Here is a 23,561-nt window from a genome sequence, read left to right on the forward strand (position 1 = left end):
TAAATTTTAAGTGAGGACTATGGAAAGGATGCACAAAATCCTTGTAACCAATCGACACACCGCCTATAATGAAAGATGGTTTTATGTTGTATGTCTTGTTTGTCTATGTCTGTTTAAAAATAAAAAACTTTTTTAAAAAATATGGAAGTTTGAAAACTGACCCACATTGCAACCTTCTGACAAGCAAAGTCAAGGGGGAAGACAGATTCACTTAACAACTGGGTGACTAACTTAACAACTGCCATGATTCCCTTAACAAAGGTAGCCAAAAAAGGTCATCCAATGGGTTGGGGGCGTGGGGCGAACCCAACAAATGTCTCACATAGCAACAGAAATTTTGGGTTCAATTGTGGTCATAAGTCAAAGACTACCTGCGCAGGTTTGTCCTCAACCTGCAACCGATTCATTCAGCATCAATCCCAAATTGTGATGGTGCTGAATGGATGATGCAGAGGTGGGTTCTTACTGGTTCGGCCCGATTCAGCCAAATAGGTAGTAACTCGGCCGGACACGTGACCGTAACCTGTTCTATCCTGGGCGCCACCATATTTATTTTCTGTTCTGAGCATGCGCAGAACAATCATTGAATAAATGTTATCCCCCCCCCCTTTTTAATGGTCTGTGCATGGCAGTCCCAGAAATGGGCCATTTTTTTGCACAAACGGAGGCATTTTTGCCTTCCCCCAGCCTCCAGAAGCACTCAGCAGGCTTCAGGGGGAAGGCAAAAATGCCCCCATTTTCTGCCCATTTTTCGTAAAAATTGAGGCATTTCTTCCCTCCCCCAGCCCTGCTGAAGCCTGCAGAGTGTTCCTGGGGGCCGGAGAGGACAAAATCTATTTTTTTCTTAGGGTTGTTTGCAGGCACTCCCTTAGCTCCTGCGAGGCTGGAGCTCCTCTCCCCCCTGGTCAAAACTTTGCGCCACCATTTTGGTGGCTTGGTGAGGGGGTCATGTGACTGAGTGTGCGTGAGTGATGTCAAGTTGGCCACACCTACCTCAGTCACATGCCCCCATCTAGCCACGCCCACCGAACCCGTAGTAAAAAAAAAATTGAAACCCACCCCTGGGATGATGGATGGATTTCCAGCCATCCCAGAATTCCAGATTGCAACCGGAGTCAACCCCTTCTCCAAGGAATCCAAAGGCAGGACAAGAAGCAACTGATGGAAACTGATCGAGGACGCTTACATGAGTCTCTGTAGTGGAGAAGACGGGGACTTCAGCCCTCGGCACAGCTGCTTTGCTCCCCCGTCACCCAGGGAGTTCATCCCCAGGTTGAGTTCCAGGAGGGAAGAGCTGGATTCCAGGACTTGGGAAAGGGGCTGACAGGTGGCAGCTGTGAGGTTGCAGGAGGGCAGCCTGTAGGAGACAGAGATTTGAGGAGGTGGGGAGTGAAGGATTTGCACCGGGATTATAGAATCATAGACTCCTAGGGCTAGAAGGGACCCTGGAAGTCTTATCCTCCATCTCCTTATACAATATAATACAATACAATAGCAGAGTTGAAAGAGACCTTGGAGGTCTTCTAGTCCAACCCCCTGCCTAGGCAGGAAACCCTATACCATTCCAGACAAATGGCTATCCAACATCTTCTTAAAGACTTCCAGTGTTGGGGCATTCACAACTTCTGGAGGCAATTTCTGTTCCGCTGATTAATTGTTTTAACTGTCAGGAAATTTATCCTCAGTTCTAAGTTGCTTCTCTCCTTGATTAGTTTCCACCCATTGCTTCTTCTCCTGCCCTCAGGTGCCTTGGAGAATAGTTTGATTCCCTCTTCTTTGTGGCAACCCCTGAGATATTGGACGACTGCTATCATGTCTCTCCTAGTCCTTCTTTTCACTGAACTAGACATACCCAGTTCCTGCAACTGTTCTTCATATGTTTTAGCCTCCAGTCCCCTAATCATCTTTGACCAAGTTCTTCTACTATCCCAGACAAATGTTTGCCCAATCTTTTCCTGACAGCCTGAAGATTAATTGATTGATAGAGATATATAGATACATACAGATATAGGTGTACACACACACACACACACACACACACACACACACACACACACACTATAGATATTGGATGGATGAATGGATGGAGAGATGGAGAGATAGGTAGGTAGGTAGGTACATACACACACATACACACATACATACATAGATAGAGATGGAGGATGGATGAATAGATAGATAGGGCCAGGCGAACAAGTGGGGTTGGGGAGGAAGTGAGCGGAGTGGGGGAGGGGAATGAGAACGTTGTTCCTTCAGAGGGTTCTTTTATTCCAACGGTCGTAGGAAGGGGTGGATGCGAGGACAGAAGGAGATTCTGCAGTCGGTTGGGAGACCGTGGTCGTTGGACACACCCGGTCATTTGTACCAACCCCCGCATTCTAGGTGGCCAGGGTCTACAGAACCAGGGCATGAGGCTGATGTTGTGTAATGCAAGGTCCGTTGTCAATAACAATCTGGTTTCTGAGGGGGAGCCGGACCTTGCAGGGATCACGGAAACCTGGTTGGGCCACGAGGGGGGTTTACCCCTCGTGGAAATGTGCCCACCAGGATACCGTGCATTCCACCAGCCTCGTGCTCGGGGTAAGGGTGGTGGGGTAGCGGTAATTATACGGGAAGGCTTGGAACCGAGAGAATTCGCCGTACCACAGACATCCGGATGTGAGTCTCTAGGTGTGAGATGGGGCCCAGGGAGTCAGTTGGGCCTGCTGATTCTTTACTTGGCTCCTCGCTATGCATCAGCGGCCCTGCCAGAGCTCCTCGAGATGATTGCGGAGATGGCGGTTAAGATCCCCAAACTTTTAGTTATGGGGGACTTCAACCTGCCATCGACGGGCGAATCATCCGAGGCGGCTCGGGAGTTCATGGCTTCCATGACAGCCATGGACCTGACCCAAATAGTTCAGGGCCCCACACACGAGGGAGGCCACACGCTGGACCTTATTTTTATCTCTGGTCGGTGGAAGAGTGATCTGGGAATAGGGGATCTGGTCATTGCACCCCTGTCATGGTCAGATCACTCGCTTCTCCGACTTGACTTCCCTGCCGTTACCCCCCATCGCGGGGAGGCGGAACCAGAAGGTCCTAGATGGTTCCGCCCCAGGCGACTGATGGAACCTGATAGGTTCCAGACGGAGCTTGGGCCACTTCCTGTAGCCCTGACCCGCTCCCGGATGGAGGACCTGGTAGCCGCATGGAATAGTGCGGCGGCCGGGGCCTTGGACCGGGTTGCGCCTTTGCGGCCTCTCCGGTGGCAGCGAACCACCCTGGCCCCTTGGTTTACCGAGGAGCTGAGGGTGATGAAGCGCCACAAGAGACGCCTAGAGAGCAGATGGAGATCCTCTCACTCCGAATCTGACCGAACACAGGTAAGAGCCTATTTACGGACCTACCTTGTGGCACTAAGGGTGGCTAAGCGTTGATACTATGCCACTCTTATTGCGTCTGCAGAAAACCGCCCTGCCGCCCTGTTTCGGGTGACCCGCTCCCTCCTTTCACAGAGGCCGCGGGAAGCCCCTCTGCAGGGTAGAGCAGAGGAATTTGGGGAATATCTGCAGGACAAAATCGCTCAGATCCGAAGTGAATGGGTCTCCTTTAGTGATCTAGGGGAGACATCAGAGGCGAGTCTTGAGGGACCATTGTGGGAGGAGTTTGACTCTGTTGCCGCCGAGGATATGGACAGGTTACGTGGGCGACTGCGGGCCACCACATGTTTATTGGACCCGTGTCCCTCCTGGCTTGTACTGGCAGCCTGGGAGTTTACACGAGGCTGGCTCCAGGGACTAGTGAACGCTTCGTTGAGCAAGGGATACTTGCCAGCCGTCTTGAAAGATGCGGTGGTGAGGCCCCTGCTTAAGAAGCCTTCTCTGGACCCAGCAGCGTTAGCAAATTATCGTCCTGCCTCCAACCTTCCCTTCCTAGCGAAGGTTGTAGAGAGTGTGGTGGCGGAACAGTTCCCTCGACACCTGGAGGAAATTGATCTAGACCCGCGCCAGTCCGGCTTCTGGCCCGGTCACAGCACTGAGACGGCTTTGGTCGCGTTGGTGGATGATCTCTGGAGGGCGAAAGATGGGGGTTGTTCCTCCATTCTAGTCCTTTTAGATCTCTCAGCGGCTTTCGATACCATCGACCATGGTATCCTATTGCGTCGCCTGGAGGGGCTGGGGTTGAGGGGCACCGTACTGCGGTGGTTCTCCTCCTACCTCTCCGGTCGGACGCAATGTGTGTTGACAGGGGAGGAGAGGTCGACCCGGAGGCCACTCACGTGTGGGGTGCCGCAGGGGTCAGTCCTCTCACCTCTCCTGTTCAACACATACATGAAACCGCTGGGCGAGATCATTCAAGGGTTCGGGGTTGAGTATCATCTATATGCCGATGATACTCAGCTATATATCTCTACCCTGAACCACCCCAATGAAGCCGCCGAGGTGATGTCCCGGTGCCTGGAAGCAGTCCGGGTCTGGATGGGAGACAACAGACTCAGGCTCAACCCCTCCAAGACGGAGTGGCTGTGGCTACCGACACCCCGCTTTAGCCAGTGTGTTCCATCCCTGGCCATTGGGGGTGAACAATTGCCCCCGGTGGATAGGGCACGCAATTTGGGCGTCCTCCTAGATTCCCGGCTGTCGCTGGATGACCATGTGACGGCCGTGGCTAGGGGGGTGTTCCACCAGGTCCGCCTGGTGCGCCAATTGCGCCCCCTACTAGAGCGGGACGCCCTTCGCACAGTCACTCATGCCCTGGTGACTTCTCGCCTTGATTACTGCAATGCTCTCTACATGGGGCACCCCTTGAGATGCACCCGAAGGCTGCAGCTGGTCCAGAATGCAGCCGCGCAGACAATTATGGGGAGTACTAGGTACTCCCATGTAACACCGCTCCTGCGCGAGCTGCACTGGCTGCCTGTGGCTTTTCGGGTGCGTTTCAAGGTGTTGATTATCACCTTTAAAGCGCTCCATGGCTCAGGACCTAGTTATCTGCGGGATCGCATCCTACACCACACATCCCTGCGACCAATCCGCTCTCACAGAGAGGGACTCCTCCGGGTACCATCCGCTAAGCAATGCGGGCGGGCGGTGCCCAGGAGTAGGGCCTTCTCTGTGACGGGCCCAACCCTCTGGAACGACCTCCCCCCCGATATTAGAACTACTGTTGATCTCCGCTCCTTCTGTAAGAAACTCAAGACCCACTTGTTCCAATTAGCTGGCCTGGCCTAATCGCAATGATAGGTATAAGTACAATTTAATCCTGACCTTCCTGGATGGCATTTTAAATTTTTAAATTTTGGGGGTATTTTAACTTTTTAAATTGGTTTTAATTATTAGTTAGTTTATGGTACTGTACAGACTGTGTGCTAAAGTTGTTTTGTCTGGGGCTTTGTGTTTTGTTTTGTTGTCTAGCATATATTTATTGTCTGTACACCGCCCCGAGTCCCTTCGGGGAGAGGGGGCGGTTTATAAATTTAGTAAACTATAAACTAACTATAAACTAGTTGGATAGATGGATGGATGGATGGAGAGAGAGATGATACATGGATGGTTGGATGATGGCTAGATAGATAGATAATGGATGGATGGATGGATGGACGGATGGATAGATGGAGAGATAGATAGGTAGGTAGGTAGGTAGGTAGGTAGGTAGGTAGGTAGATTTAAATTTAAAGGGCTGGGGGAGGATAATGAAGTGGTGTGGGATGAGGGAATGAGACCTTCCCATTTGCTCCTCCACCCCAGGGGGAAATGAGGCTGCTCACCTGAGGCTCTGAAGTGGGCAGGTGGGCTGAAGCAGCCATTCACACAAGTAGGAGACCCCAGAATCCTCCAGGGGGTTTTCACCCAAGTCCAGACTGGTCAGTCTTGCGTTGGTCATCGCGACAGGTGTCAGGTCTTTGCAGGCAGTGGGGGAGAGGCCACAGCGGTTCAGCCTGTGGAGACACACGCACACAAAAAATATGACAGAGAAAATAGGTAGACACAAACACAACTTCCAGTCTCCAGTCCCCTAATCCTCTTTGTTGCTCTTCTCTGCACTCTTTCTAGAGTCGCCATACATTTTCTACATCGTGGCGACCAAAACTGAATGCCGTATTCCAAGTGTGGCCTTACCAAGGCCTTGTAAAGTGGTATTAACCCTTCACGTGATCTTGATTCTATCCCTCTGTTGATGCAGCCTAGAACTGTGTTGGCTTTTTTGGCAGCTGCTGCACACGGCTGGCTCCTATTTAAATCATATTTGCCTAGTTTCTTTCTTTTTCTTGATCTTAACACCACAGAGATCTTACCTGGGGTGATGGTGCGTGTGCCAGCAGAGAGGGCTCTGTGTGCCCTATCTGGCATGCGTGCCATAGGTTCGCCATCATGGAGGTAGAACAAGGAGCAATGGAGGGAAACGAATCAAGACGAGAGCCAAACTAGAATTGAAGAGGGATTTTTGGACAGGGAGAACAATGAACCAGTGGAACGGCTTGCCACCAGAAGTTGTGGATGCTCCAACACGGGAGGATTTTAAGAAGGCATGAGACAACCATTTGTCTGAAATGGTAGAGGGCTGTGATGGCCAACTATGACGTGTGTGCCAGGGGTGGCATGTGGAGTACTCTCTTTGGGCACACACACCATTGCCAGCTGCTCTTCTGGTTTCCGGCATGTGCATGCGTGCCGGCCAGCTGATCTTTGCACATGCTGGAGCCCCAGAACCCTGAGGACCAGCTGCGCACTGGCCACCTCACCTTCAGATTTCCGGCACTTTGGCACATGCGAAGATCAGCTGGCCGGCATGCATGTGCATACCGGAAACCCAAACACCAAGGGGCCAGGTGGTTGTCAAGTTTTTAGGGATCCAGAGTGCGCATAGGCCATCTGGCCGGTGCACGCATGCGCACCGGCCAGGGGGTCTCTGAGTTTTCAGGGCTTCAGCATGTGCATTTTGGTTTGGCCGCTTGGTGCGGAAAAGATTCGCCCTCATTGGTGTAGGGCAGTGATGGCAAACCTTTTTTGGCTGCCGTGCCAAAAGCGGGGGGAGCATAGGAGGGCGTGCACCGGTGTGCCACATCCATAATGCTATGCACGCGATCAGCGACTACCCCCCTGCTATTGCCACGGTTTTTTCGCCTTCTCCAGGCTCCAGAGGCTTTCTAGGAGCCTGGAGAGGGTGAAAACAGCCTCCCCGGACGCCCTCCGGAAGCCTCAGGAGCTTCCCTGAACCCTCCGGAGGGCAAAAACCGCACCTATGGGGAACCCGGAAGTTCAGGAATGGTGACTTCCGGTTTGTCCGTAGGGCCAATTTTCGACCTCTGGAACCTTCAGGAGGCCTTACTGAAGGCCCCGGAGGATGAAAAACGATCCTATGAGCAAACCAGGAGTCCGTTCTTGAACTTCCGGTTTGCCCCTAGGGTCGATTTTTCACGCTTTGGAGGCTTCAGGGAAGCCTCCAGAAGGCGAAAAATGGCCTCAAAAGAAGGCCGAAGTCATCTGGCCAGTGGGCCTGCGTGCCCTGACAAATGGCTCTGCATGCCACCTGTGGCACCCGTGCCATAGGTTCGCCATCACAGGTATAGGGTTTCCTGCCTGAGCAGGAAGTTGGACTAGAAGACCTCCAAGGTCTCTTCCAACTCTGTGATCCTGTTATTGTCTCGTTTTCATACTCTGACGATCAGTCATCAGGTCAAGGTTTTTCAACCTTGTCCACTTCGAAGATGGGTGGGTTTCAACTCCCACGGTTGTTAAGCGAATCCAGCTTCCCCATTGCCTGTCAGAAGGTCGCAAAGAGGGATCATGTGACCCCCCCAGGACACTGCAACGGTCATAAGTGTGAAAAACAGTCCTAAGTCAGTTTTTTCAGTGCCTTTGTAACTTCGAACAGTCACTAAATGAACTGTTGTAAGTCAGAAAGAGGGATGGGATTCAGCCTGTTCGGGTGACCTGGATGCTAATTTTGCATCTGGTTCAACAAACCGGTAGTTGGAAGGAGTGGCTGGCCCCACCCTCCCCTCCCCCTCCTAGGAGTCTCCACATGGCCCGTTCATCATGCCAGGTAAGGTCAGGGCCCATGCAGAGGCTCGGGAAGGGCAAAAAACAGGCCTCCTGGAAGTTCCGGAAGTTTGTTTCCCGCCTCCGGAAATCCTCCGGACCCAGGGGAGGATGTTTTCACCCTCCCGGAGGCTCAAAGAAAGGCTCCGGAGCCTGAAGAGGGTGAAAACGCCCCCCTCATGGTGCAGGAGACCGAGTAGGCCACGCCCCCCATGGCCACGCCCAGCCAGCAACCTGGCAGACAACCGGTTGCTAAAAATTTTCAATCCCTCTGTCAACTCATAAAGTTGCCATGATGAGGAAAGTGGGGAGGGGGAGCCAATTCCATGCATACCTTCAGCTAGAGTCGGATCTCAGATTACTACAGCAGGCTTTGGAGGGATGCACCTCATTGGGGAATGTGATTAATGACACAGATTGAAGGGAGGGAAGGAAAGGGGTAAAGTTCAGTTATAATTCAAATGACGCTCAGATCTGACTACAATAAAGTATTGCTGAAATGGTGCTCCTAATAAATGACTGTTTTGCTTTTGAAGCTTGGCTCGAGGCTCATGAATCACTTAGGGCATCTTTCGGAAACCTGACAGCCACCCTTGGTCAGAGACTATCTGTATTGATTGCGATCCAGGACAATCAAATGATATATATTTTGAACCCATCGCCAACTCAACTGTCCCTTGGGCCTCTTTCTACTTACTGGATCTCTGAAGATTTCAGGAATCCTGGCAAAAGTTGTTGGAATCTTTGTGGTCCAAACTCATAGCCAGAGAGACGGAATGAATTCAAAGTTTCAGCAGCTGACAGGCAAAATAAGAAAGCTTTGAAGTCCAGCCTGGTCAAAAGTTGTGTTCTGAGATCCAAATCGTGTACATCCTTCATTGCTCTCTGGGCAAAGACGGCGTCCTTCATGTCATAAATACAATGACACAATTCAAGTAGAACCTCTTCCCTTTTAAAGGTGTGAATTTTGGCTTCCTGATCCACCCACTTTAGCAATTCTGGCCAAACTTTAGTCCTGGATAGTTTGAAGGACCACGATTCTTGAAGGACACTCATCCTTTCCACGTTGCACAAGCCGTGGAGAAAGCGGATCAACACGAGGTACCTGCTGATGCACTCCTTCTGATCTCCAAATACCTCACTCAGGTCTCGGTAAGGTGCTCCAATGGTCTCCTCAGTGTCCAGCAGGTAGAACAAGGCTGCAAAAAATTCCTGGAAACTCAGGTGAGTGAACTTGTACAAGGTTTCCACCTGAACACCTTGGTGGAAGACTTTCCTATTTGCAGAAGGAGACTCTGAAGTCAAGTAATAATCCAAGCCACGTTCCTTTAGCTCTTCTTCATGGAAGACCAAGGTTCTGTGGAGTATTCCATCTTTTGCTAAAGAGCATAGGTCTTCCAGGTGACTTGCCTGGAATTGGTACCCAAAAAACTCAAGAGGAGATGCAGGTGAATTTCGGTGAGTGTTGCAGTTTCAGGGATATCTTGAAGGAGTTCTGCCTGTGGGTTTTGTTGGAAAATGGAACCAATGACCCTACAGGTTGCAGGGAGGAGGCACATCCTGAAAAGAGTTTCATTTCTTTGAACCAGTTCAAAGATCTGGTTGGCTTGTTCCGTATTTTGAAAGACATGGTGGAAATATTCCTTCTTCTGAAGAGGCTCAAAGCCCAACACATCTACCAAGAGTGGTGATTTCAGACACTTCAATAGCGGGCTCCCACCCATGGGCCTTGTGGTCACTAGGAGATGACACTTGGGGAGGATCTTTTTCTTGAGCAGACCCATCAACAGGTTCACCACCTCTTGCTTTTGATGAGGATCCTTGTCCAGCGTATCAGTTGGGACATCAGAGAGCTTCAAGTCCTCAAGACCATCAATGATGATGAGGAGGTTGTCTTGGTTAGCCAAAACGTCCTCCATGGAAACCATTCCTGGAGGACAGCTGTTGAGGATCATCTCCATTGGACTCATAAGCTTGGTGCCACATCGGAGGGTATTGCAAGAGATATAAAAGGCATAATTAAACTTGGTTGGCCATAGTTTATCGGATGCCCAGTCCAACATGAATTTCCACGTGGCTGTGGTTTTACCTACCCCAGAAGATCCAAGCAACAGGACAGTTTTTGAATTTTCTCCTTCAGGATTGGGGTGAAATAAGTTCTCCAAATCAACCTTCGGGCCAACTTCTCGATGGTTCTTAATCTCCTGGTGCCTTCTTTCCACAGCCATCATCTCATGACCTTTTTTGGGCAGATCTGCTCTCCTCTTCAGAAGAAGTTCTACAAAGTTCTCTTGGAGGGACATCCTCCGATTGGGGTGAGGGCCAAGTTGAGGAAGATTTTGAAAAACCTCTTGGATGTGCCTCTTATATTTCCTCCTGCGATCTATAGAAACACACCAAAAGAAAACATTCCTGATTCAGTGGCAGACATAATACAGGTATTACCACAGTTCATTTACTGACCATTCAAAGTTATAAAGGCACTGAAAAAAGTGACCGATGCCCGTTTCTTACACTTGCAACCATTGCAGCATCCCTCTGATCACTCTGTCAGGTTTCCTAAAAATGCCCTAATTGATTCACGAGGATCGACCCAGGTTTCAGTACAAAACTAGTCATTTATTAGGAGCATCATCAGGCAAGGCCTTTTCGCAGTCAGATCTAAGCTTTGTTTGAGTTATAGCTGAACTTTACCCCTGTTCCTTCCCTCCCCTCAGTCTGTGTCATAAATCACATTTCCCAATGAGGTGCACCCCTCCCAAGCCTGCTGCAGTAATTTGAGATCTGACTTTAGCTTAAAGTATGCGTGGAATGCACTCTCTCCCCTTCTCTCACTATGGCAATGTTACGAGTTGACACATACACAATCAAAATTCAGATGCTTGGCAACCGATTCATATATATATATATATGTATTCGGGTCTTTTCCCGTGTAAGGTTGAGATTGTCTTTGCAACGTTTCGGCAGGATCTCACCTGCCATCTTCAAGCGTGGGCTCAAAATGTGGGCTTAAAATGGGAACGGAGCTGCCGTCTTTCTGTAAGTCTTGGTGGGAGGGGATGGGGTGCTGGCTTTGTTTCAGTAAGTGGAATGATTGGTTGTGTGGTTGTATCATGATTGGTAGATTGGTGCTGATTGGTGCAGGCTGTGTGTGCATTGTTGTTTTGTATTGTAACGGCTTGGGTGGTGGGTGGTGTTCGTTTGTTGGCTAGGGCTGGTTTCCAGATGTTTGGTAGGCGGGAAGTATCATCACGTTTGTTCATGTGTTTCTCTATTTCGATGGCTTCCATGATTATTCTCTTGTGGAGGTGTTCTGTTTTGGAGATTAACCTGGCTCCTTCCAAGTTGATTTCATGTCCTGTAGCTTTAAGGTGCTGGAAAAGGGAAGAAGTTTTTTCTTTTTTTCTTACTGCGTTCTTGTGTTCTGTGATGCGTGCATTTATCCTCCTGTTTGTTTGTCCTATGTATATTGCTGGGCAGATTTTGCATGGTATTTTGTAGACTCCTTGGTTTTCTAGCTGGATTTTGTCTTTGGGGTTTCTTAAGATGTTGGCTATTTTTTGGTCAGTGGTGAAGGCTGTCCTGATATTGTGCTTGTGGAGAATTTTGCTGATTTTATCTGTGGTGCCTTTGATGTAAGGGAGGAGGGCGATGCCATTGTCCTGTTCTGTGTCTTGGTTTTTTGGGGGAGTCTCCTTTTGGATTAGGTTGGTGATTTTTTTTCTTTGGAATCCATTGGAGATTAATACATTTGTGAGTTTGTGTAATTCAGTTTTCAGGTGGTCTTTGTCGGCTAGGCGTTTGGTTCTGGAGATGAGGGTCTTGGCTACAGAGTTGATCTGAGCAGGGTGGTGATGGGATTGTGCATTTAAGTAGCGGTTGGTGTGTGTTTTTTTCTGGTAGATGGTGTGTCCTAGGGAGCCATTGGGTTTTTTGTAGATTAGGACATCCAGAAAGGGAAGTTGGTTGTTTGCTTCTATTTCCATGGTGAATTGTATTTTGGGGTGTAGGCTGTTGAGATGTGTGAGGAAGTTGTCCAGTTTTTCTTTTCCGTGTGGCCAAATCACGAAAGTGTCATCAACATATCTAAGCCAGAGTTTGGGTTTGTGTTCAGATTTGTCTAAGGTGTTGGTTTCAAAATGTTCCATGTATAAGTTTGCAATGACAGGTGAGAGGGGTGATCCCATGGGTGCTCCTTCTATCTGTTTGTATCTTTGTCCATTATGGATGAAGTATGTGTTGGTTAGGCAGTGGATGGTCAGGTCCAGGATGTGTTTAGGGGGGTTGTGTTTTTTCTGGATGGCTGTCAAGGCTTCTTTTATGGGCACTTGGGTGAAGAGGGATATGACATCGAAACTCACAAGTAGGTCGCTGGGTTGTAAGTTTTGTTTCTTTATTGTTTCTATGAAGTGGAGTGAGTTTTGTACATGTGAGGTGATGGATTCTGCATAGGGTTGGAGTTGTTTGGCGAGGAATTTGGCAAGATTCTGTAGAGGTGAGCCTATGGAGCTGACTATGGGTCTGAGTGGTGTTCCTTCTTTGTGTATCTTGGGGAGGCCATAGAGTTTGAGGCATCTGGAACATTTTAAGCCCACGCTTGAAGATGGCAGGTGAGATCCTGCCGAAACGTTGCAAAGACAATCTCAACCTTACACGGGAAAAGACCCGAATACAACAAAACCAGCATATATATATATATATACAACACAAAGAATCCTCCTTCGTTACATACTGTAGAAAGTGTATCAGTTGTTTACAAAAGACTTTCGTGCATCTCTTCCGCAGTCATCAAGCATAATTCATATTAACTCAAGTATTTTAACTTAGATATATGTATACATGTTACCATCATCATACCTCCATTTTCATTTGACTACAATTGTTTAAACATCTTTCATCATAAAATATACCAAGATTTAATACATAACCACATACTGGCATTTCATTTACTATTTCTAAAATCCTCCAATAACACTGAATCCTTATGTCCTCTTCTGGCTAAACATCCATAATATTTAGTAACAAAAATTTCTAATCCTCCTTTCCAAATCATTGTTTACAATTTACTTCTACTTTCCTTATGTTGTACCCATGTATATATATACATTGTTATCATTATCCCTCCTTTATTTGACTGTGTCCTTTATCATAACATTTCCCCCCCAGTAAACAAAACATAACTAAATTTAACTTAGTTCTTTTTTATTAACCTTTATATATAACCAAAACAATTTCTAATCTTCCTTTCATAGGTACCATTCAATATTCATATCCAATTATTACTTATCATAGCAATACACATGTATACATTATCATTATCTATTATTTACAATACAATACAATAGCAGAGTTGGAAGGGACCTTGGAGGTCTTCTAGTCCAACCCCCTGCCTAGGCAGGAAACCCAATACCGTTCCAGACAAATGGCTATCCAACATCTTCTTAAAGACTTCCAGTGTTGGGGCATTCACAACTTCTGGAGGCAAGCTGTTCCACTGATTAATTGTTCTAACTGTCAGGAAGTTTCTCCTCATTTCTAAGTTGCTTCTCTCCTTGATTAGTTTCCACCCATTGCTTCTTGTTCTGTCCACAGGTGCCTTGGAGAATAGCTTGACTCCCTCTTCTTTGTGGCAACCCCTGAGATATTGGAACACTGCTATCATGTCTCCCCTAGTCCTTCTTTCTCTTAAGCTAGACATACCTAGTTCCTGCAACCGTTCTTCATATGTTTTAGTCTCCAGTCCCCGAATCATCTTTGTTGCTCTTCTCTGCACTCTTTCTAGAGTCTCCACATCTTTTTTACATCGTGGCGACCAGAACTGAATGCAGTATTCCAAGTGTGGCCTTACCAAGGCATTATAAAGTGGTATTAACACTTCACGTGATCTTGATTCTATCCCTCTGTTGATGCAGCCTAGAACTGTGTTGGCTTTTTTGGCAGCTGCTGCACACTGCTGGCTCATATTTAAATGGTTGTCCACTAGAACTCCAAGATCCCTCTCACAGTTACTACTATTGAGCACGGTACCACCTATACTGTACCTGTGCATTCCGTTTTTGTTGCCTAAATGTAGAACCTTACTCTTTTCACCATTGAATTTCATTTTATTAGATAGTGCCCAATGTTCAAGTTTGTCAAGATCCTTCTGTATCTTAAGCCTATCTTCTGGAGTGTTGGCTATTCCTGCCAGCTTGGTGTCATCTGCAAATTTGATGAGTTCCCCATTTATTCCCTCATCCAAATCATTGATGAAGATGTTGAAGAGTACTGGGCCTAAAACAGAGCCTTGGGGTACTCCACTGCATACTTCCCTCCATGTAGATGCAGTTCCATTGAGGACTACACGTTGAGTGCGGTTGGTCAGCCAGTTACGAATCCATCTGGTGGTGATGCTGTCTAACCCACATTCTTCTACTTTATCTAGTAGTAGGTTATGGTCTACCTTATCAAAAGCCTTACTGAAGTCCAAGTAAACTATATCAACGGCATTCTTCTGGTCCACTAATTTTTTCACATTATCAAAGAATGCAATAAGATTAGTCTGGCATGATCTGTTTTTGACAAATCCATGTTGACTTTTGGCTATTACTTTGTTTGCTTCTAGGTGTTCACAAATTCGTTGCTTGATTATTTTTTCCAGAATCTTTCCTGGTATTGAGGTCAGGCTGATAGGTCTGTAGTTTCCTGGATCTATTTTTTTCCCTTTTTTGAAGATGGGAACCACATCAGCTCTTTTCCAGTCCTCTGGTAGTTCCCCGGTGTTCCAGGATCTCTGAAAGATATAATTCAGTGGTTCTGAGATCTCGTCTGCTAGTTCCTTCAGAACCCTGGGGTGTAATCCATCCGGTCCTGGTGATTTGAACTCATCTAGGGTAGACAGGTGCTCACTTACCATTTTCTTCCCTATTTCAATTTGTGTTCCTAATCTGATTTTTGTGGTGCTGCTTTTGACAGGTTGGACTGTTTTATCCCTTTGTGTAAAGACAGATGCAAAACATGAGTTAAATAGTTCTGCTTTCTCCCTGTTGCTTGTCACCTTCTTGCCACTTTCTCCTAGCAATGGACCAATTGTTTCCTTCACTTTTTTCTTGTTTTTAACATGTTGGAAGAAGCTTTTTTTGTTAATTTTTACTTTTGTGGCAAGCCTTTCTTCATTGTGAGCCTTAGCTTTCCTCACTTCATCTTTACATGCTCGGGCTGTTTGCTGATATTCTGCCTTAGTTATGTCCCCCTCCTTCCACTTTTTATACTTACCTTTTTTGTCTTTCAGTTTGTCAGATAGTTCTTTATGCAGCCATGCTGGTTTCTTTTGGGAGCTGATATTTTTCTTCTTCATTGGTATTGTGCTAGACTGGGCTTTTGTAATCTCATTTTTCAAAATTTCCCAAGCTTCTTGAGTTGTTTTCCCCTTGAGGATTCTCATCCATGGAATTTTTCCCAAGCTCTCTCTAAGTTTATTGAAATTAGCTTTCTTAAAGTCCAAGACTCTAGTTTGGCTTTGTTCTACTACTTGTGTTTGGATAATGTTGAATTCCAATATTGCATGGTCACTTGCCCCCAGGGTTCCTATGGCTTCAACACCTTCTATCATTTCCTCTCTGTTAGTGAGGATTAAGTCCAATATGGCTGATCCCCTTGTTCCCTTCTCTACTTTTTGGAAAACAAAGTTGTCTGCTAGGTTTCTTAAGAACCTGTTGGATCTTCCACTTGGTGCAGAGTTTGTTTCCCAGTTGATGTCAGGGTAGTTAAAATCTCCCATTACTATTGTGGTGTGCTTCCTACATACCTTAGTTAGCTGACTAGCAAAAAGTTCATCTACTTCCTCTGCTTGGTTGGGTGGCCTGTAGTATAGACCTATGGCAGTGTCATTTCCCCCACAACCTTTAATATTGACCCAAATTTATTTAACTATATCTATTGTCACTAAATTTCACTAAGTTTAACTAGTTTTAGATTATACCCTTTCATCTATCAACCTGTATCTTTCCAGTAGCAAAACAATCTCATGTCTTTTGCCATTTGTGGTATCAGTCCTCTAATCATCTCCTTAATCAAATTTGTATGGACTCCTCTTTGCAACTCATTGCTTATTAAGTCTCTCATGTAGTTTCGATGCCCTTCTTCTGTTTTCTTAATCAGCTTATCTTTAATTGTCAGTGGTGTTTTCAATGATGTTGCTAACAAAATTTCTCTCTTTAAATCCATAAATTATTTTATTTTTTCTTCTTGCCATCTGGGGTAGAGTTCCACTCGATTTAATTCCTCTTTCTGTATTCCACTCTTTCCATTTCCAGACACAAGCCAATCACCATAGATATCAGCAGATTTAATTTCTTTGTAGTCATTTTTCTCTTCGGTTTTTAGGACTCTAACCTCCACTTTTCCCACTTGATAAACATCTCTAACTTCTTCATCATATTTTACTGTTAGATGCTCTAGATTTTCCAACTTCTCCATTCTCTCAAATGTGTTTGATAATCTCTGAATTTCTAACAATATCTTTTGCATACTTAAAGCTTCTTTCTGCTGTTGAGATTGTGCCATTATCTCAAGCTGACAAACACTGCTGCTCTGGCTTGGAAGGTTTTTACAAGGTTAAGCATAAATTCACAATAAGGTCTTATTTTCACTTTTCTCTGGTTAAAGATATACTTCAAAGGAACATCTGTATGCTTTTCTTCGTATCACTCTCTATAGACAAAACAGTGAGACCTTGAAGTGCCAAGCCAGAATAATCAGTAAGAAAAGTAAAAGTGTTTTGTTTCCAATACACAAACTTCCAGCCTCCGAGTAGCAGTGTCGTATTTCCCTCTGTTGTTACAATTTTCTTTGTTGCTTTTTGTATCTTTTTTTATACCAAGTTTTTTTTAAAGTCAAATTCTTGAATGAAATAGAGAAGAAAAAGGGAAAAACACACGCAGTAGTGAAGAAGGAGAATTTTAGTCCATAGGTTGCAAAAAATAATAATGAAAAAAGAAGAAGAAAACTTAATCCCTTCGGTTTAAAAGGCTTGCATAAATTCTATCCATGAAAATAACATTTAAAAAGTAAGATAACCCACTGTCCAAAACCATTCAAAGCTTAATTCCACTGCTTATTTCTTCTGTTCTCAAATTTAAATTAACTTTAAGTTTTTTATAGGCAGTCTTTTTTTAAATGGTAAAAATTCCTCACCAGCTGGAAACATTTTCTCTTTCTGTATTCTTCCATTTTGGAGCCGTCCCGACTTCATCAGCCTGATGGCTGGACTTTTTGTCACCGGTTTGAAGAACTTCTCTTGGATCGATCAGGGCTTTGCGATGTCCCTGAGATCAGCAAGACGTATTCTTCCTCTTCACCGTCTCTGCGGGACAGTTTAGGTGAGATTGGACCACCCAGTGGCAAAAGTATCAGCTGCAGTCTTGGAGCATCAAGACCGCACATCTGTATCGTCACGACGTTGGCTCCTCCTCTTCAACCGAATCATATTTATGACAGTTGTATTCAGTTTTTGCGACAAATAAAGTCAGTGGAGATGCCACTCACTTAACAACTGCGGGCTGCCTCCACGAACGGTGATGAAACGTTGCCAACCAAATTGCCAAGCTTGGAACTGAAACCAACAGCCAACTACCAAGCCGAGCTACTAATATTCAGACCGATGACAATCAAGTTATTTTAAGCTCCCCGCTGCCATTGTTTAAATACTTTTTTTTTATTGAATAAACATTAAAAACATTGGACATAGAATGGCCTTTCTGGCTTCGTCATCTCCATACATATTTTAGCATAACAACAAATGCACTTTCTACTTATCGTACATAGCTACATTAACCTTTTTAACACATCCCTTATCCTCCTTTATATATTTATCTATATATTATTCATTTCCAATTTTACAATCCTCAAAACATTCTGTTCCGATTCCTTTCGCTCATTTCCAACCATTGATACATTTTGTTCCAAATTTCATAATATTCTGTCTCGTCTCTATTTTTGATTTCTAGTATCAGTCTGTCCATTTCTGCACAAATCAAAATTTTCTTTATTACCTCTTCTTCGGTGGGGGCCTCTCTGTTTTTTCCAATTTTGTGCATAGACCAACCTTGCTGCGGTTATCCCATGCAACATTAAATATGTCACCCCTTTTCTATATTTTTCTTTTATTATTCCTAATAGGAATAGTTCTGGTTTTAAATCTATTTTTTGGTGTAACATCTCTTCGAACCGTGTCTTTATCTGACGCCAAAATTCCTTGGCTTTTGTACGTTACCACCACAAGTGATAAAAAGATCCTAAAGCCAAGTTACATTTCCAACACTGCAGAGATTGATTCTTATTCATTTTTGCTAACCTCGTGGGAGGAAGAAGCCACCTATAAAACATTTTGTACAAATTTTCTTTATATGAAGTGGCTAGTGTTAGTTTCTATTTCTCTCCCATAGATCTTGCCATTTATCCAGTTGGATGTTATAACCAAAATTCTTGGCTCATGTTACCATAGGTTTTTTCACTTGTTCTTCTGCCATTCCCACTGCCATTCCCTTGGCAGTCAAAGCAGCAGCTAGAAGAATGACACAATTCTTGCCCACCGCCTTTCACCTGGGAACAACCTGGCTGCCAGATGTTCTACTAACTGTAGCTTTTGAATCATTTTTACAGCCAGTCCCAGCAGAGCAGTAATCTAATTGAGAGGTGATAAAGATTTGAGGTATGATTGGCCAAGGCATTCTGGTCCAGATAAGTGTATAAACAACTACAGAGGACAAAGGTTTTCTGGCAATAACTTCTCCTGTAGTTCCATCTGCAGTTGGGTGTTCAGATGTTTTTCCTTTACGAGGACAGCAGCTCTATCCAGACGTAGCTCTGGAACCATCTCAAACCAGAATGTTTCCACACAAACAGCAACTCCATCTTGCTAGGGATTGAGTTGGTTTCTACTACACAGACATTCCCAGCTTCAGAGAGAGTTTGGGAATATATCTGCCCAAACACATACATAACACACATATGGTGAAAAGAGTAAGGTTCTATATTTAGGCAAGAAAAACGAAATGCACAGGTACAGTATAGGTGGTACCTTGCTCAATTGTAGTAACTGTGAGAGGGATCTTGGACTCCTAGTGGACAGCCATTTAAATGATGTTGAAGAAGATGTTGGATAGCCGTTTGTCTGAAACAGTATCGGGCTTCCTGCCTAGGCAAGGGGTTGGACTAGAAGACCTCTAAGATCCCTTCAAACTCTGCTATTGTATTGTATTGTATTAAATATGAGCCAGTCATGTGCAGAAGCTGCCAAAAAACCCAACACAGTTCTAGGCTGCATCAACAGAGGGAGAGAATCAAGACCACGTGAAGTGTTAATACCACTTCATAATGCCTTGGTAAGGCCACACTTGGAATCCTGCATTCAGTTCTGGTCATCATGATGTAAAGAAAGATGTGGAGACTCTAGAAAGAGTGCAGAGAAGAGTAACAAAGATGATTAGGGGACTTGAGACTAAAGCATATGAAGAACGGCTGCATTACAAGATATGGAGAGTGGGGGGACGAGCCGTCCCACCTGGGGGCAGGGAGGAGGGAGCAATATCGACTCAGGTCACAAAAATAAAAATATCTGAAATATTATTGTAATTGTTGATATACTAGAAAGTGTCAAAGAAAGAGATGATTGAACATGTTGTTGACATAAAGTAAGAATTCTGTTTATGCTATCCTTTACATGTTATTTTTAAAATGGTAAAAGTGTGAGATTTGGGGGGATTTCTATTGCCAACATGGGAGCTACTAAAATTTTCTATGTACCCTATTACCTTTTCCCTATAAATGTTTTCAAAACCAATAAAACTTTTTACAAAAAAAAAAAAAGAACGGTTGCAGGAACTGGATATGTTCAGCTTAAGAGGAAGAAGGACTAGGGGAGACATGATAGTGGTGTTCCAATCTCTCAGGGGTTGCCACAAAGAAGAGGGAGTCAAGCTATTCTCCAAGGCACCTGAGGGTAGGAGAAGAAACAATGGGTGGAAACTAATCAAGGAGAGAAGCAATTTAGAACTAAGGGGAAATTTCATAACAATGAGAACAATTATTCAGTGGAACAGCTTGTCTCCAGAAGTTGTGAATGCCCCAACATTGGGAGTTTTTAAGAAGATGTTGGATAACCCATTTGTCTGAAGTGGTGTAAGGTTTCCTGCCTAGGCAGGGGGTTGGACTAGAAGACCTCTAAGATCCCTTCCAACTCTGTTATTCTATATACACAAGCTATAGACATACATTTACAGCAGAGGTGGGTTTCACATAGTTTTCACCACCGGCTCACTGCATGCCAAAATGTGCACAGCCTTCCACATATTCACTTTGCTCGTTCGCGGAGCATGCATGCATGGCTTAGAAAACGTGGCTAAATAAGGGATCAGGGTCCAATGCACATAAAAAGGCTGTATAATGTATTGATAGAAATAGACTCAGAAACAGAATTAGTTAAAGATTGTATGATAAAATGGGCACAAAATTTTGAGGAACCAATAATGATGGAAACATGGAAAGAGATTTGGGTAAGAAATGTAAAATTTACACAAGCTCAGAACTTGAGAGAGAATTTCTATAAGATGTTGTACAGATGGCATTTAGATCCAAAAAGCCTAGCCTGTATGTATCCGAACTTACAATCTAAATGTTGGAGATGTGACTGTGCTGGTGCCACGTACTACCATATTTGGTGGACTTGTAAAAAGGTTAAAGCATTTTGGATAAAAATATGGTGGGTTATTCAAAATATGTTGAAAAAGAGGATAAAGTTTACACCCCAGTTGTTCTTGTTAGGTGTAGTTTCAGACTGTACTGTCATAGAGACTAATCTTATCTTGAACTTAACGATGGCAGCAAGATTGTTGGTGGCGCAATACTGGAAGAAGGAAGAGTTGCCCACTATCCAAGAATGGACGTTAAAAGTCGTAAACTTAGCAGAGATGGCCAAAATTTCAGCGTATTTGAAAGATCATTCGGATGAGAAGTACAAGCTGGACTGGAGAAGATGGATTGACTATATTCAAAACAAATACCGGACTAAAAAATTTCAGTTACCTTATGAATGAAGGCATAAGGAATGCTACAATTTATTCAAAGTTAGTTTAATAAAGGGGGAGTTAAAGCACAAGAATAGTAACATGTTAAAATTAGTTAGCTTATGTTAGCGTATGGTTGTTAAATGTTTATACCCTGTATTTTGCTCTGGGAGGTCGGGGGGAGGGAGGGCGGGAGGGCGGGAAGAGGGCAGGGTAAGGGGGGTGATAATTGTAAAATTTATTAAAAAATTTAATAATAAAAAAAGAAAACGTGGCTAAATAAGATGACATAGAGATGGGGCGGGTGGGGAGGTGGGCCACTCACCCGCAGGTCTGAACCGGCTGAATAGCACCACTGATATACAGGTAGCCCTTAACTTACAATGGTTCATTTAGTGACCGTTCAAAGTTACAACATCACTGAAAAAAGTGAGTTAGGACCAGTTTTCACACTTACGAGCTTTGTAGCATCCCTGGGGGTCACATGATTTGCATTCAGATGCTTGACCACTAATTCTCCTTTATGACGGCCACAGTGTCCTGGGGTCATATCATCCATCCTCCTTTTACAACCTTCTGACCAGCAAAGTTGATAAGGAAGCCAGATTCATTGACCGACTGTGTGACTAATTTAACAGCTGCAGTGATTCACTTAACAATGGAGGCAAGAATAGTCATAAAATGGGGCGAAACCCTCTAAACCAATTTCTCACTTAACATAAATTTTGGGCTCAATTGTGGTTGTAAATTTAGGACTACCTGTATATACCGTATTTTTCAGAGTATAAGATGCTCCGAAGTATAAGACACACCTAGCTTTTGGGGAGGAAAACAAGGGGGGGGGAGAATCTGCCTCTGCCTCCCAGCAATTTGCCTCCTTTCAAAAGCAGCAAACAGTACAGACAATATACACTGTTTGTGGTGTTACATTTCAATCTATACTTGTACAGATGCTGTTAAAATTGATGTGGCTTTCTGGAAGTATATAAGTTCTTCTCTGCTATTTAAAAGAAGATACAATAGCACTGGGCTTCTTCAGATCAAGCATTTATTTTAAAAAGCTTCTTCATTTTGTTAAGCTGTGCAGAACAATAATAAAGCAGTCTTTAAAAACTAAGTCTAATGATTTGAACAGTCTATAGGCATTTATAATCAGTGACTTATCTCTTTGCAGCAAACAGCAAACTGCCTGATTAGCACAAGGAAAAAAAATCTGCCTCTGCCTCCCAGCAATTTGCATCATGCAGCAAACAGCATGTTTCACTTTCAGTTTCAGCCTGGGCCTCCTGATCATCAGCTGTTTCAGGCTGCAGGGATTGCCATAGCCTATTGCAGCCTTCACAAGCCCCGTTTTCCCCCTTTGCTGCAAGGAGGTAAATTGCTGGGAGGCAGAGGCCAAATCGTGGGGGCTGGCGGGTGGGTGGAGCTACATTCAGTGTATAAGCTGCATCCAAATTTTCACCCTGTTTTGGGGGGGGAGGAAAGGTGCGTCTTATACTCCGAAAAATACAGTACCTCCACCATACAGATATATACATATGGTAGACACTCACACATACACACACCACTGTTCATTTTGAAAGAGGAAACTTGAGAGTTGACAAGGTTGAGGGTCCCATTGAACCAAACTGTGGCTGAATCTGAATGTTCGGCTTCGGATACCGTGAACTCTCATCCCAGAAGGTAGCAAGGAAAACGGGCCGTGAAGAGGATGAGTAGCATCCCAGACAATCCTGCGGACTCTGTTCAAGGACCACTTGTATGCTACCTCCTTGATGCTACGGATGGCCTTGAATGCGGAGGAGAAAAATGAATGGACGTTGTGACCCTTGCAAAGGAATTCATTCCATGTCTTTGTGGGAAACACAGAAGGAAGGAAGATTCGGGGCCCATCTTCATTCAGACCTCTTGTAGCAAAGGGCTAGAGCAGGGGTGCCCAACCTTCTCCATTTTAAGACTTGTGGGCTTCCAACTCCCAGGATTCCACAAGTAGTAAAGTGGCCACCTCTGTGCTAGAGGATGAAGGGCTTTGAATGGGGAGGAGGAAATTTATCTCCCAAACTCTGGGAGATAAATGTCCTTTGGCAACCATCCCAGCCAGCAAAAAGCGGGCTGGAGACCATCAGCCAGAGACCCTTCAAAGCCCAGGGAGTTGCAGCCAGGAGGGCCCATGACATCATGTCCCACCAGATCAGATGGGGGGGGAGGGAGAATGCTGTGGAATAACCATCTCCGTGCTCTTCGGAGACCCCCACAGAAATGGAGAGGGGCAGCAGCAACCCACCCACCTACCCCTGCTCCACTCTCCTCACTGGGTCTTTCAGAAGGAACCATCATGGCATCTGGCGCACCCAGGACCACACCCGGAATGCTGCATCCAGTTTTGGTCTCCACCATATATATATAAAAAAAAGACATGGAGACTCTGGAAAGGGTGCAGAGAAGAGCAACGAAGAGGATTTGGGGACTGGAGGCTGAAACATAGGAAGATGAG

General features: G+C 45.1%; 1 pseudogene across 1 annotated transcript; it reads right to left on the minus strand.

Annotated features, from left to right (window-relative positions):
* Window positions 1–1,045: 1,045 nt before the first annotated feature.
* On the minus strand, window positions 1,046–23,114 carry LOC309396300 (NACHT, LRR and PYD domains-containing protein 3-like; annotated as a pseudogene). Its single transcript, XR_014176876.1, has 4 exons — window positions 22,621–23,114; window positions 8,722–10,407; window positions 5,750–5,920; window positions 1,046–1,357 (listed from the first exon to the last, which is right to left on the minus strand). The product of XR_014176876.1 is annotated as an NACHT, LRR and PYD domains-containing protein 3-like (transcript).
* Window positions 23,115–23,561: the final 447 nt, after the last annotated feature.

The sequence above is a fragment of the Natrix helvetica genome (assembly GCF_964273705.1).
Source record: "Natrix helvetica genome assembly, chromosome: 8".
NCBI classification, from domain to species: domain Eukaryota; kingdom Metazoa; phylum Chordata; class Lepidosauria; order Squamata; family Natricidae; genus Natrix; species Natrix helvetica.